General features: G+C 37.9%; 1 protein-coding gene across 3 annotated transcripts in view; it reads left to right on the forward strand.

Moving 5' to 3' along the window:
- SPOP (speckle type BTB/POZ protein) overlaps nucleotides 1–16154 on the forward strand; it is a 65385-nt gene that overhangs the window by 20807 nt on the left and 28424 nt on the right. For 2 of the 3 annotated variants that reach the window (XM_078065601.1, XM_036094919.2), the window contains one exon: nucleotides 11791–11841. The exons of the other annotated variant lie outside the window; for it this stretch is intronic. The gene's annotated coding sequence lies outside the window, so the exon portion shown is untranslated. The remainder of the gene's footprint in view (nucleotides 1–11790; nucleotides 11842–16154) is intronic. 3 annotated transcript variants of the gene reach the window in all.

Raw genomic sequence — 16154 nt, forward strand, 5'->3', positions numbered from 1 at the left:
TTTATTTGAAAACTCTTAACCTAAAATTTTTATCTATTAAGCTGTGGACTTCAGTCTGGTAGATGGGGCATTAAACTCCACTAGGTAGAATTTGCCAACTCCTAGAAGACTAATTTTTCTACAGCTGCAATCTTAAAGGGCCTACCCAAATCATAAGTCTTACAGGTAAGGGCTTCTTAATTAGTGGCAGAATTTACGGACCTCTCAAGTGATTTTTTGATAATATCATAGGACCCTTGCCAGGTAATCCTTGTGTTTGACATTGCATCGCATTTAGTTCAACTCCCCCTTCCTTGCCCAGTTGATGCTCATTGGATACCTGGAACTATCTGCTTGGAGTCCAGTGTCTGGAGTTGGGACCCATTGATCATTTGTGGTGTACTCAGAGCAAGGGCTGAGAAAACCACCCTCTTTTATTTATTTTTTCTTTCTTTCTTTTTTTCTTTTTAACTCTCATTTTGAAAGAGATGCTTCTGGCTCTCAGTGTAGGATGTGCTGTGCTTGGTTAGTTTTGTATGTAGGTGTATGTAAGGTTGGCCTTGATTCTGAGTGCTTGGATTGATACTTAAGATTATGAGGCTTTGTGTGTGTCTTTTTTAGTGATCCCCTGATAATGTAAGAAACTGGGGGCAATTTTCTTGAGATATTTAGTGTTGGGTGTGGTTGGTTTACTTGAGTGAGGAGAGGAAAGAATGTGTTGGGAATAATCTCATAGTAGGTGTTCCTAAAGTGTATTTTCCCAGTGTTCTTATAAAGTTAGAGGGAGCTCCTGCTGAAAACAGAACATACTGCACTAGACATACTGCACTTCCCTGATAGTAAAATTTTAAAAAGTTGGGTTTTTTTTTTACATTTCAGTGTAACACTAACATATTTTTTGTCTTTCCCCCAAAATGTGATAGCGTACTGCAATTGAAGATGTAATACTACACTCGATCTTAGCCAAAAGGCCAAGAAGCGATAGAGATGTAATACTGATAATAAATTATAGGAAAGTAAAACAAGAACTTTTGTATATATTTATTTTGTTTTTAGAAACTCATGTGCTGCCCGCACACACACACACACACACTTTGAGAGTCACCTGATGTTTACATGGTCTTTTGTAAATACTTCCTATTAAATTAAGGTAATTTTCAAAGTGGATGAACACTTTAAGAATACATCAAGAGTTGCTTCCTCTGTGGTTTATGAGCAGTTTTGTCACCTTTGGAATCATATACTATCCCATTTAATTTGGGGATAAATTGCTGACTTCATAGGGATCCTTTGCCAATGACAGAGATAAGGAACTAAATGGACTTCTGTGTTGATAAACCTTTCTGGGGTGAAAATAGCCAGTTTATATATGAAGGAATTTAGCTGTACATGTTATTAAATCCACATCCTGATCTAAAAACTGTGTGTTCTTGGGATTCACGTAGACGCTGCAATACAAGTTGCTCACCTACTCTCCTTTTGCTTCCTACCTGAAATTTATTTTCTATCAATATCTTCTTAAACATCTCAAGGAAACAGCAGCACTTAAATCTTACAAACAAACAAGTATCACATATCATGTTTGCTGTATTTTTGGATGAAGTTTGTCCACTTAATTAATAATAGATATTTCTGAGCTTTTTTTTGGGGGGGGGGTCTAAGTCTCTCTCACTGGTTCTTTTTGTTTCTGTTTTTTTTGTCTCTGGCCATCCTGGATGAATATCTGTCAAGTGGGTAGATGCTCAAAGGTGCAAGGAATCTGGCAATCATCTGGGGAGTATATACATATATATATAAAACATTTACAGGGCAGTTTGGCATTATCTATCAAAATAAACAATGTACAGGCTCTTGGGCTTGCTTGCATGTATGTTCAGATACACCAGTTTGCTGGGTTGTTTGCTGTAGCAGACCCCTGGAAACCACACATCACGGTACACTGGAGTTCTTTACAACCTTTAGAAAGGATAGGTCTATGTGTGCCTCCAGGGAATGTGTGTGTGTGTGTGTGTGTGTGTGTGTGTGTGTGTGTGTGTTTGCTGGTACATGGCCTTTTTTTGGTTTTGTGCATTTTGGGGGATTGTTTCAAACAGTAGTTGTCTTTAGGCTTTAGAAGAGGGATTTGGGTGTCTGGAAGGAAGCTTTTACTTTTCATTTATAGCTTCCTATCACTTTTGAATTAGTTGTACTCGTTATGTATTGCTTTTAGTTTTCAGAAAGCACATATGAAGAGAGGCAGATACAATTTTTTTTAAGGATTCATTTATTTGAAAAAAAAGATTTATTTATTTGAGAGAGAGTGTGTGTGTCTGTGCACGAGTGGAGGGAGGGGCACAGGGAGAGAATCCTTAAAACAGACTCCTCACTGAGGGTAGAGCCTGATGCAGGGCTTGATCCCTTGACCCATGAGATCACAACCTAAGCCAAAACCAAGGGTCCAAGAGTCGGACGCTCAACCGACTGAACCACCCAGGCGCCCCAAGGCAGATGTAATTTTAACATTATTTCTAGAGGGGCATAGACTTGTGCTCTGAAAGAGACCTTGGACACTCATCCTCAATTTAAGGCTGAGAAAAGTCAGATTTAGGAAAGCATCTGCAAAACCTGCACTAGAATTTGGGTCCCAAGGACAGCAGAAGCTTATGAATATATTGACTTGTTCTATTGTTACTTTATTTATCTAACTGATGTCCATTTCTCATTGTGAAGAATTGATTTTGGAAGACCCAATAAAATGTTGACCTTTGTAATGTAAGATAGTTCTTAAGGTAACTACCTCTGGCAGTAAAGATAAAGTTATAGTGGTAACTTTTGGCCACATTTTGTAACTTTGGAGGCCCAATCCCTTAAAAGTGAATTCATTTATGAGTTCTGTAAGTTTTAATATTTGAATGAATTTGTGTTTAGAGTCCAAAGCTTCCCTGTTTGATTTGAATACCTCGCTGACTCTTCTAGATTTTTTAAATTGATTTTACTGAGTTTTCATTCCATCTGGTATCCAGGGGTTGAATAGATGGAGAAATAATTTTTGTGACTTCAAAAGGGCTTGCTATTTAAAGGTGAAGTGTACTGTGAAAGATGGTAGGGAAATTGTTTAAAGGAAGAAAACATATATTGAGGAGAAGCTCTCAGTTCCTGAAAATATGAGCAGTTCTTCTTTTAACTATGAGTTGAGTCTTTTTTCCTGGCTCTTCAAGGTCAGAAACAATTTTCTCTTTATTCAAACCAAGTAGGGGTGCCTGGGTGGCTCAGTCAGTTAAATGTCCGACTCTTGATTTCAACTTTCAGCTCAGGTCATGATCTCAGGGTCATGAGATCGAGCCCTGTGTAGGGCTCTGCGCTCAGTGGGGAGTCTTTTGGAGATTCTCTCTTTCCCTCTCCCTCTCCTTCTGCTCCCCTTACCTCTCCCCCCCGCCCCACCTTGCACTTGCACTGTCTCTCTTTCTCAAATAAATAAATCTTAAAAAAAAAAAAAAACAGGCAAAGAAATTGGTAGTGTTAAAGCTGGTAGTTCAACATGGGACTGGAGATATTCAATGAATATTTTTTATGGTTGATTGACTCTAGGGCTCCAGCAATAGAAACATATTTAGTAATGTTATCATTAGTTGTTGGGGGGGGCGCCTGGGTGGCTCAGTCAGTTAAGTGTCTGCCTTCTGCTCGGGTCATGATCTCAGGGTCCTGGGATCGAGCCCCACGTCAGGCTCAAGTCTGCAGCTCCCTCTCCCTCTGCTCGTCTGCCCTGCTTGTGCGCTCACGCGCGCACTCTTTCTCTCTCAAATAAATAAATAAAATCTTAAAAAAAAATTAGTTGTTGGATTTAGGATAAATATCTGTCTTTGCTTGTATAGGTGGGGAGAAGTTACTCTTCCAAAATTTAAATAATCAATAGCCTCTCAAAATGGGCCCTTTATTTGAAAATAATTTGATTAGGCTGATAAGGTGAATCTTTGCTTCAAAGGAGAGGGTTTTCAGGAAATAAAGGAGCCTTTTAAAAACATCTTGGGGGGCGCCCGGGTGGCTCAGTCAGTTAAGGGTCTGCCATCGGCTCAGGTCCTAGTCCTGGGTCCTGGGATCAAGCCTTGCGTCAGGCCCCCTGCTCAGCGGGAAGTCTGCTTCTCTCTCTCCCGCTCCTCCACTCTTGCGCGCGCACATGCATGCGCTCTCTTTCTCTCTCTCTCTCTCGTGAGCGCGCTCTCTCTTCTCTCAAATAAATATATAAAATCTTAAAAAAAAATAAAAACATCTTGAAGATCAGAGTCAAATCATGTCTGTGCAGTTTTAATCAGTAAAGTTTTGGTTGAATTTGAAAGGGAAAAGAGGTTCATATAGGGCCAAGAACAGATAGAGTGGCAAATTTATCTTTGTAATCCCACATCCTTAGGGAGGAATCCAGTCTGTATAGCCACGTTAGTTCTGTTGTGAACGTGGACTGAGCAATGGAATTGGATAGTCTGGCAGTTGACTGAATTTGAACAGTCACATTAGGTAAGACTGGAAAGCTAGATTGGAGGATGCCAATGTTAGTGTTTCCTGGTTTGTTGCCAGTATCCTTTCTAGTAATGGAGATCAATTAGAAACCTGTTAACACCAGTTCAGGTGAGAGAAAACTGCATAGAAATGGATAAATGTGGAATGTGTTAGGAAGCAAGAGTGCTGACAGGACTTGCTGATAGATGGGAACCCTAGGAAAAGAGGGGGTTTTTTTTGGCTTAAGCAGTTGGGTGGAACATGGTGGTGTTTAGTATTTTAGTCGTGGTATACATCTCAAATAAATATTAATGATAGAAATTGGGCTTTTTAATTCTGTGAGCTTACGGCAATGGAGAGAGAGATCTCAGGGGAAAGACGCTAGTTTCTTGGAAACTCAGGGTAGAAAATTACTCTGGCATGTTAGAACGCATTTTATTTAAAAAAATTAATGATGATTACGTGCTAATGTATGGAAAGTCTTTCTTAAAGTATTAGAACGTATGATTTGTTCCCAGGGTCCAGCCTTGAAAGTAGGCATGAGCCTGTCAATGATTAGCCCAGGTCTCCCTTAATAGTGGTGCTCAGAATTCATTAGGAAAAAAAGCATACTTTTCAACAGAGTTGCCACTTGAAAATGAAATGGGAATTGAAAGCTAGAGTACATAAATATACCTTCTATCAGATATTTTTCCATTTCCTACATGTTGAATAAAAGACCATACCTGATCTAAGAATCAGTCATAGGAATGACGAAGTTTTGGGTTAGGAGAACTCAAAAGAGTTGAGTTCTGAATTCAGATCCCTTCATAGCCATGTGATCATGATCTCTGAGCTTCTCTTTCCTTATTTGTAAAATACTTGCTCCACATGCCTCGCAGAGCTGTTAAAAATCCCAAGTAAGATCATGAATGTCAGAGTACTTTGGAGACTGAGGCAGTGACTGATATTTGTGAGGAAATGGTTATATAGCTTAAAGCATTTAACACAGGATGACCTCAGAAGTACTTTTAACGAAGACCAGGAGGATGGGGGAGTAGTGCATGGATCGTACCTCTGTTGTGAATCTTGAGGCTGCGGTTTCCACTAGGTTGTCATACCTAACTGTACGGACCTATTCTCAGTGGTCTTATAATTCTTAACCAAAGTGTCTTGTGAAACAGACGGCCCCAGATATATTTCAATGATATAAAGATGATAAAATGTGAAAGGAAGTTTGGTTTTGCTGTCTTATTTGGTAGTTGGAACTGTATTCCTGGTCTTCATGCCAAAATGAAAGACAGCAAAATATGGTTAGTATTTTTGACTTTAAGTTTTCTCCCCTTTAGTTGACCTTTGGGCTATGGCATGGGATTTTGTTTGGTTTGGGAGTATCTTTTCCTTAAGAAGCAAAAAGTATAAATATGCCAGAGGGTTACGAGCAGTTGAAAGCAACTGTTGGTCAGCAAGAGAATGGAAGGGGGGAGAAAAGGTTGGGGATGGCAAAAAGCAAAGGAAGAGAGAGGAAAAAACGTAATTGAAAGAGGAGAAAAAGCTTAAATCATTTCAAAAAGTCTCAAGTTTTCTTTAAAAATAAATCTGTCTTTGAGTTCAGGCACTAAAAATTGAGGTGATTAAAGAAGGAGGGATTAGTCCTATGAGGGCAATGAATAAAATTAGGGAAGGATGGAGGACAGGTCTTCATGAGGTTAGAAGGTAGGATGGTGGAGAGGAAAGATAAGGTCCTCTGTGGAAACCTGGTTCCTTTATAAGGATTTACAACCTGAAGATAGGCTGGATTACTGTATTAGTTGTATGTAAAGTGTGCTTTCTTGGGGGTGCCTGGGTGGCTCAGTCAATTAGGCGTCTGACTAACTGAGTCTGATTTTGGCTCAGGTCATGATCTCAAGGTCATGAGATTGAGCCCCATGTGGGGCTCCACGCCCAGCACTTTCTCCCTTCTCCGTCTCCCTCTGTTCCTCTCCCACCTTCCCCACCCCCCCAACACATGCTTTCTCTCCCTCTCTCTCAAAATTAAATAAATAAAAATAATAAAATGTGCTTTCTTGCTGAGGTATATGAAGTCAGCCTCCTCCTCCCTCTGCTTAAATAAGCCCAGTGCTATGTAATTCCAGTCAACTGGGAAAAGTATTTTACCAACAAGAGCTAGTTTTTTCATTATTAAGAAGATCTGGTCTGAATTCATTGGCTTTTTTTGGTTTGATTCAGACTACATTATTGTCTACTTAAAATATTTCCCTGATGTCGATTTAAAAAAATCTTTTCTAATTTACTTTTCCTTCTGAATTCATTGTTTTTGAAACATTTTTTAAAAAGGCAAATAAAATGGAGAGATTATGACAAACCTCTCTAGCTGAAATCCCTCTTTATTTACTTTCTCTGTTCTTTTTCCCACCCTCACTCCCCAGAGACAACTATTACCCTGAATTTAGTGTGCATCCTTGCAGTGCAGTGTGTGTGTGTGTGTGTGAGAGAGAGAGAGAGAGAGAGAGAGAGAATGTGTGTGAATATATAAATTCTATGACAGTCATTTGTTTTTTTGCTTATTGTTTTTCAAGATCTATCCATCTGGATGCATATAAATCTAGGTCCCTCATTTTAGCTGTTTAATTTTTATTTCACTATGAATATTTCAGTTTTTCCAAACCCTTTGATGGATCTTTAAGTTGTTGCCATTTATTTGCTGTTACAGAACTCCAGTGAACAACAGCCTCATGTGGATCCCTATGCTTTCCTTGTCCTCCTCCTCCTCCTTGTTGTGATAGTTGTTCTTGCTGCTTCCCTGGTTTGACTTTTTTTTTTTCCTCAGTATCTTACCTGAATTCTCCCACTTGGGCCACCACCTAGGTATTCATATCATCACTTGGGGGAGGGGGAGGGATGAGGAGACCCTTTCATAACTGAGAATGCCAACTTCTTTTATTAGGGTCAGAGGTTCTAAAATTTTCTTTTCCTATGCATTCTTTTTGGAATCTGCTAAATTTGGCAACTTTTACATTCCAGTATTTTGTATTTTTATTGGCTCATACCCAGTAGCTATTTTTCATAAATGTTAATGACTCCTCACCTCTTCCTTTAAACCCTTCCTCTTTTACTACTTTTTAACTCCTAGAATACGTCCCACCAAGTGTAGGACTGTTCACTGATCTCCAGTCCAGTTCAGGGAATTCTTGTGTTACCTTCTAAATTCAGCATGATCCAGACATAGCTGATATTCATGAAAGAGTTTCTTGGAGCATTCTTAGCCAAATTAAGTATTAAAAAATATAAGCCCTCCGATAAATTTTGTTCAGAGACCATATGTTTCAGTGATCAGAGTTTTCGTTTATAATTTTTTTGTCTGGAGTCTTTAATCCACTATACTTTCTTAATTATTGCAAGGTTGAGTATATTTTTAATTTTTATGCTCTGTGTCTTTTCCCCTTTAAACGTGGATGCTATTCAGAGCTTTGAGCGCTTGGAATGCTGAAGTGTTACACATGAAAACTGTTACTCTTCTCTAATAATACACTCTGCCTGCTGCAAGTGTTTGAGTAGGACTTCCTTTCTTAACAACTAATTTGGGCCGCCACGTCATGTATGAATATATAGTCATGATATTTTCACCTCATGAATATGTGAACTATCTTTAAGAATTTGATAAGAATTTATGTGTGAAGTATTTTTTTAACAATTGATCAGACCTTAATGTTGAAGCCTTAGTAATAAGTGTAACCATGGAATATCAGATGCCTGTGTATTTTCTCGCAGATTTATTCATGTGTTAGGATATGGTTCAGGTCACAAGTATTGTGGTTGGAAAGTAACCTTTGGATCTAAGTTTACTCCAGTTTTAACTTGAGCGAAGCATTCCATCAAAAGTATAAGCTCTGTCTGTATGCTCAGATATATCTGTCATGTCACCTGATAGGCAGTTTTGTTTAGAGAATTATTTCCCGTTTGCCACTGTAATCACTAAGTTTGAATGGAGTTCTTTACCTGCTCTTTATCACATCAATCCCACAATTTATACTGGGGAGAGATGTTCCTATTTTAAATCTTTCTTTAGAATAGGATAATATGATACACTAACAGTATGGAGTTTTTTTTTCCCTTTCACTCTGGAAACTACTATAACAATTTTGGTACCTAACTCAAAAATAATTTTTTTTCTCTAACTGTAGTTACCTTGTTGGGATATTACATCAGGATACATAACAGAAGCCTTCCGTTTTTGTGGGAGTAAAAATATAAAGAACTTTGTTCTTGAAATTATATTTTATTTACATAATTTTTTTTTTTTTTTTTAAAGATTTTATTTATTTTTTGACAGAGAGAGCGAGAGAGCACAAGTAGGGGGATCAGTAGGAGGAGAGGGAGAAGCAGGCTCCCTGCTGAGCAGGGAGCCCGATGTGGGGCTCGATCCCAGGACCCTGAGATCATGACCTGAGCCGAAGGCAGACGCTTAACCATCTGAGCCACCCAGGCGCCCCTACATAATACTTTTTAAAAACACCTTTTTCGGGGCGCCTGGGTGGCTCAGTCATTAAGATGGTGACTATTACAGAAAGACCCAACAATGGTGAGGGAGCGTGCCAGGAGAATATCTAGGGGAAGAGTTACCCAGGTAGAGAAAAAGGCAAGTACAAAGCCCTGAGGCAGGAATGGGTCTGTTCTGTCTCAGGAACAACAGCAAAGAAGGGCAGTTTGACTGGAACATAGTGAGGTCAGGAAAACATAATTGGAGGTGAGGCCAGAGAGGTAATGAGGTCCGATTGTGCAGTCCTTTTTCAGCCATTACAAGGATTTTGGCTTTTACTCCAAGTGAGATGGGAAGTCATTGGAGGTTCCATGAGAGGCCATGATTAAGCTAAAAAGGTAATACCAAAAAATACTGTATCTTGGCTTTGCTTTCAGAAACTTTGGATTCTTTTTCTCTCTTTTTTTTTAAGATTTTATTTATTTATTTGACAGAGATAGCGAGAGAGGGAACACAAGCAGGGGGAGTGGGAGAGGGAGAAGCAGGCCTCCTGCGGAGCAGGGAGCCCGATGTGGGGCTCCATCCCAAGACCCTGGGATCATGACCTGAGCCAAAGGCAGACGCTTAACGACTGAGCCACCCAGGCGCCCCTGGATTATTTCTTATAATAATTTTTTTATTTAACTAATGACTGGTTTTAACTAATGGCTCCTGGTGAGTAGCCAGATTTAAACATTTGTGTCAGTACTATAAATTTCCCTGAAATACAGACCTTAGGTATTTCATTTAAATTCAAAGAAAGAAAGTATGATAGGAAAGTCTGTCTATAGGTGTTCATTCCTAGGTGACCCTTCTTTATTACTGATTTCTCCTTATGAATTGTCTTGGAAAAAAAAACACGGGTGTATTCTGTGTAAGACATTGTATTCACCCTTAGATATAGGAGGATATATATATATGTGTGTGTGTATGTATGTACCTTCGTAGCTACTCTATTTTAACATGTCTCGAACATTTTTATTATGAAATATAAAACATAGAAAAATACATAAAACATAACTATAGTTTAAAGATGAATTATAAAAAGAAAGTACCTATATAACCACCAGTTAGACCTAGAAATATCTCATTGCCGGCACCTAGAAGCTTGCTATATTGTGTATTCCTTTTAGATTGTAACCCATACTCTTGTGGAGAGTCTGACATTTGTGATAATCATTTTCTCTATGATTTTACCACCTAGGAATCCTTACAAACCATTATAATTTAGTTTTGTCTATTTTTGAACTTTATTAGAATAATATAGTATGTGTTGTTCTGTGTCTTCTTTCAGAACCTAACAATATGTTTGTAACTTTCATCCATGTTGTTATGTAGAACAGTAGTTTAATTTCACTGCCATATAGCTTCCTGTTATATGAATGTACCATAATTTGTGTATCCATTCTACTGTTGATGTTTTTGGCTGCTATGAACATTCTTGTCTATGTGTGCTGATGGATGTGCAGGAATTTCTCTGGGCCATTTTTGGGAGTGGAATTGCTGGATCTTTAGTTTTATTAGATAAAACTGTTTTTCAAAAGTGGTTGTATTAATTTGCCCTCCTACCTACACCTGTGAGAGGTGTCCCTGTTCCTCCCAGTCCTCATCAGTATTGTCAGACTCCTTACATTTTGCTGATCCACTGGGCCTGAAAATGTTCATTGTCACAAATTAACTGAGAAACCAAAGCCTTACACTTAAAAAATTTTTTTACAGGGTAAGGGACTAAAGGTAGTGGTTTCTGTTTTAAGAATCACCAACATTCAGCATTTTCATTTCTTAGAGTTGGTTGGCATCTTCCGCCTGGGACTACTTACAGAGTCTTAAGAGGTATTTGTCTGTCTACCCTCAGGGGGTCAGGAACCTTGTCTGTCTTTTTTTTTTTTTTTAACCTCTGTGTCTGAAAGAATGCCTTGCACAGTTGGTGTTGAGTAAATATTTGTTAAATGAATTCAGCCTGACTCTTGCTACTCTAAACTCTGCTGATCAAGACTGGCCTGTTTTAGCATCAGTAGTTGAGGACAGATTTTGGTGAGGGCTCCTTCCATTATTGATAGTAACTAGACTGGTTTATGAAAATAAGAGAAGCTTATTTGTAGGTGTACCAGTTAAAATTAGTGTTCAGATTTTCAAGAAAAGATCTATTTTTAAGGAATCACCCAGTATGTATGCAGTACTTCGTTTTCCCACAAAAGGGAAGAGAGTGCTAGAATTTTCTGCTTATGTTAGGCTTCTGGAAGCCTGGCAACCACTCTTAGCCCTGTTTCTGTTTTGAGTTACTTTGTAGGCTATGGTAGATAATTAGGGTGGTGGTGGTGTTTTAGTCAAGACATCTCCTCAGTCTTCACCAGGAACCTCATTATGGTAGTTGTTCGTTAAAACCATAGAATACATTGCTTTGCTTAAATGTATCTTGCTTTCATGTAGTTGACCCACAAAGCACTTTTTATAAAGGACATTTGACATAAAAACGAAATAATTCTTTCAACAGTTTGTGAGGTAACTGGCAAATGTGATGATGACCCCCCTCTTGTACATGTTGACACGAAGCAAACCATTTATTTCATTTTTGCTGCATTCATAGGCCAGTTGATTAAAAGAATTAGCTTGGATTTTTCAGACTTCCATATCAAAGTATAATCTTTTTCAGAGATGACTAAAAAATAGCATATCCAGAACTAGTGATAAAATATAAGAATGGTGATTTTGACTAGGAATTCCTAGCAAATGTATTACCTGCTTTTGTAAGGTTTTCCCTTTCAGAATAGCCAAAATAAGTAAAGACTTGTATGAGATTCAGAATCTGGTTAAGTCTGATTCATCATCTCTATTTCCAACAGAGGTTTCCTGTTAGACAAGACAAATTAGAGTCTTCCTACTGAATTAACTTGGTGAGTTTTTACATAGTTTTCTTTTAAACATAGTTTAAGATCATGAGGAAAAAAGCAGAATGAAATACACAAATATTTACCATGACTTTAAAAAATGCACATCTTGAGTGCAATCTATGGTTTCATTTCAGTGCAGATGGTATGTAAAGTTGGAAGTCATAGAAGGTAAACATGTAAGGTTTGTTGTTGGTTTTTTTTAATAATGAGCATTACAAATGATGTTAAAGAAACATTTTTCATATGTGACTTGAAAAGAAGTTTTATTTTAAATATTCTTTCCTGGAGTAAACCATAGCTATTTGTTCAGATCTTCTCTGGTGACTGCAGCATATAATATAAGGCTTTTGCCCTAATGGTGGAAGGGAGAAAAGTTGGGATTTACATTTGTAATCAGTGGTTGATAATACATGATATAGAGAGAGACCTTAGAGTAAGATGATTTTTCTCCCTAGAAAAGATCTTCAGGGAAATGAGAATTACAGTTTATAAAAGGAAATAAAGCAAGCCATGGGCTTCATTTTACTCTGTTCAAGACATTTGATTCTGAGCAAATTGCCTTTGTGTATGTATGTAGAGCTCATCTCTTTATGGGTAACTTAAAAAAATGTTCCTGCCATTCAGGCCAGCATCTTAAAAATTTTACTTTTTCATATGAGATTCATGCCTCAAATGTTTATGTATGTTTTTACAGAGTTTTATTGGGTAAAATAGGTATTACAGCATTTTAGTCTTTTAAAATCTGACACAAATTGTTGGGAGCCAGGAAATTCTGTTAAGACAGACTTTCTGTCTAACTTGCCCCTGTTTTGTCTGCCTGTGTGGTTTTACTTTTTCCTTGTGTCATGAATTTTGGAATGAACATTTAAAACTGAGAACTTCCTGCCTGTCCTTTGTTCCATTTAGCTTAGTTAGAACCTTAACATTAACATAGAAATTGGCTTATTTTTAATAACTTTAGAAGAAGAGGGAATTTATTTTCTGCAAATGGTTTCTAAGTAAGGAGCGTGGACATGGATCCATGTGAACAGTCATCAGATTTTTTCTAGTAAGACCACGGTTAAAGGAGATTAAAGCAAAAATACACTTCACTCTCTCTTTCATAGTTGAAGGGAGACCTTAGTGTCTCTTACAAAGAACAGTGTCTCCAGAGAATACGAAATTCTGTACTGCTAGATAGTAGTAGTTAATGCTGAAGAGAATTGGTTGCCCTTGTAGTATACCAAATTTTCTGGAGTAGATGGGCCTTTTCAGCTTTGAAGTTAATGAACTTAGTCCACATAGTATACCCTAAGACCAGTTTAGATGATCTTCTTTGCTATGTATTCCTTGAGCTCTTTCTGTAGCCAAATTGTGTTACTAAGAAATATTTTTAAATGGCTTGACTAAAGTATAGATGGCCGAAGAGAACTGCCTGTTGAATTTGGTTTCCAGAAAGGCCAGAGGACCTTGTGGGGATATGCAACCTCTGCCTGTTTGTTTCATGAAATGAGTCTTCTGTTTTTGAACTCCTTGCAGATTGGACACATTTAAATTGTATTAGGGCCAAGCCTTTCATCTGTTTACTATTTGAATTTTATAAGGTTCTTCATAGTTTGTAGTGAGGGGAGAGGGTGAAAAACTATAACCTCCCAAATCTCGAAACAGCTTTGAGAATATAATTATATAATAAACATATCTTCTTAGCCATAAGGTTTTTTCCCCTCTTCCTCCTCCTCCTCCTTCTTTTTTTAAATTCTGTTCTAGCTCTTGTTTTAGAATGAATTTTCTCAACCTAGAGGAGAAATCTTTGATAACACGTGGGATGTGTTAAAATCTTCATCTTTCCTAAGTTTGCTCTTTGTGGCCCTGGAGATTTTTGTCCAAGTCATCAGTGGAATCAACACATAATTATAATTTGTGAAAAGAGAGAAGTTGCTGATTATTTGGTTCTGCCTATCTAACTTCATTTCTGAAGGTGTTTTCCTTTGGAACTGAGATCCACTTTGAAGTGAAATAGCCCCTTTATAATCAGATTTGTTTGGATTCCTGTCTTTCCATTTCAGACATCTCCCAAATGATGGATTTTGAAAGTGATGTGTGGAGAAGCTTGATCTGATGAACCCTGCCTTTTTTTTTTTTTTTAAGCAGTTGGAAGAGTTGTTTTTGTTTTTACTTTTTTTCCTAGCAGGGGTTCAGTAATTAACAACATTAGCACATCACCTGATTGTATTAGCCCAGACCTTGTGAAACCTGTGCTTGTTGCAACCATGATTGCTTGTGCTGGATCCCTCATCCAAGTGGAGACAAGATGCATTTAGCTCAGTTAGTCATTTTTACCTAAATTAAAAAGCAAAAGAATTCAAGAAGTCTTTCTTTAAGGTCTGAAGAGATGAGGTCTGAAGAGATGCTATCCTGTAAGACTGTTGAGTGGCATCTGCTCCTTTCCAGGACAGACCTTTGCTTTTGGAACAGAGCATGTATTGCATTCTCCCTGGATATATTTTTGGGGTGGTGAACTATGCTAATAAGTCTGTATAACAACTTTTATATAATTGATAGATTATAGGGAGAGGGAATGATTCCCCAGCCTTTAACTTAGATGGGCAATAAATTTTTTTGCTCTTTCATTTTTCTGGTAACTGGAAGAGTTTCATCCAAAGTGAGAATTATTCCATATTTTAACCTTTGAGCTGGCTGCAAAGGTCTCCTTGGGGACAAGGACACTTTGCAGTTATTTATAACCTGTAGAGAAGGGCAGTAAAAGCCTGTAAACAGCCAGCACACACTAAGGTTTGGGAGCCAGTGGGAGCTCTCTGTTGGTTATTCCACTGCTTTCCATGACTTGAGATTCTTTCATGTACCTTCTTGTTCATCTTCATCTTGGCTTTGGATGAGCCTTACTAGCCAGGCTATTTCTGTAAATCTCCCATTTTGTAACACTTAGATTGAGGAGAAGAAGGTAAAATAGCCTTTTTATGTTTAAAAGTATATCTAATCCTTAACAATCATTTCAGTGTCTATGCTTGCCTAAGGTATCTGTAAACTGGGGAATCGTAAAGGTACTGACCTGCATACATACTAGTATACTTGTTTCTGAGTTTTCCTTAAATAACAATAGTTGGGAGAATAATTCAACCTCTTAACTAGGTAAATATTTGGCTACGGCAGAAAATATGTTCTACAAATTAGCCTGCTATAGAAAAAACTTACTTATGTGTTCAGAGATATGTCTGTCTCTATGTATTTATACATGGACATGTTTACATGTGTATATATTTAATGTTAAGTATGTTTTCTCTACATGTCAATTTTAAGGGAATCAAACCTCATGTCAGATGTGAAAATTTAAGGTCAAATCTAAGTAAAGATGCTAAAGATCTACCTCAGTTTTATCAATATACTGGAATTTTATTATATAGGCTTCAACTTCAAAGAACTCTCAAGGTCTAGCCTGAATTCCTGGCAGCTGTTGTAGTGGTACTTTCTATAACCAGGATTGCCCTATTCTAGAAAACTTGCTTATGTTACTGTTGTCTTACGGATTTAGGAACTCCCCCATTTAGCTGTACAGGCTTACCTTTTATCCCAAGTTTTCCTGGACTTTTTTTTTTTTTTTTTAATCGAAGGAGAGTATAGTTTTGGAACGTATTTTTTTTTAAGATTTTATTTATTTATTTGACAGAGAGAGACACAGCGAGAGAGGGAACACAAGCAGGGGGAGTGGCACAGGGAGAAGCAGGCTTCCTGCTGAGCAGGGAGCCCGATGTGGGGCTCGATCCCAGCACCCTGGGATCATGACCTGAGCCGAAGGCAGACGCTTAACCGACTGAGCCACCCAGGTGTCCCTAGTTTTGGAACATATTGAATGAGTTATTTAAAATTGGAGTGAGATGAACTGATGCTTTTCTTTTTGAAAATGTTTTATTGTTTTAAAAGTGTGCCTGGATTCCTATAGCTGTTATTCACTCAGCAACTCCCAAACTTTAACCTTTTAACTGGAGCTCACTAAGGGAGAATATGATCCCCAAAGACAGTAGTCTAGTTATTCAACAACCATTTCACTGAACAAATATTTACTGAGTGCCTGTTATGATACCATTTTAGGTACAGGGGATGCTGTTCTCTGATTGAGCTTAACTTCTGGTGGGGAAGACAATAGACAAGTAAGAAACTTGAAACAAGATCATTTCAGGTAGTGATAATGAAGAAAATAAAATAGGGTAATGTAATGAGAGGGACGGGGTGGAAGTAGGGGGTCAGAGAAGGCCTCTCTGAAGATCTTATACTTGATAGAACATTTAAATGACAAGGGGCCAGCTATGAAAAGATCTGAG

This window comes from Halichoerus grypus, chromosome 2 (genome assembly GCF_964656455.1).
Source record: "Halichoerus grypus chromosome 2, mHalGry1.hap1.1, whole genome shotgun sequence".
Lineage (NCBI taxonomy): Eukaryota > Metazoa > Chordata > Mammalia > Carnivora > Phocidae > Halichoerus > Halichoerus grypus.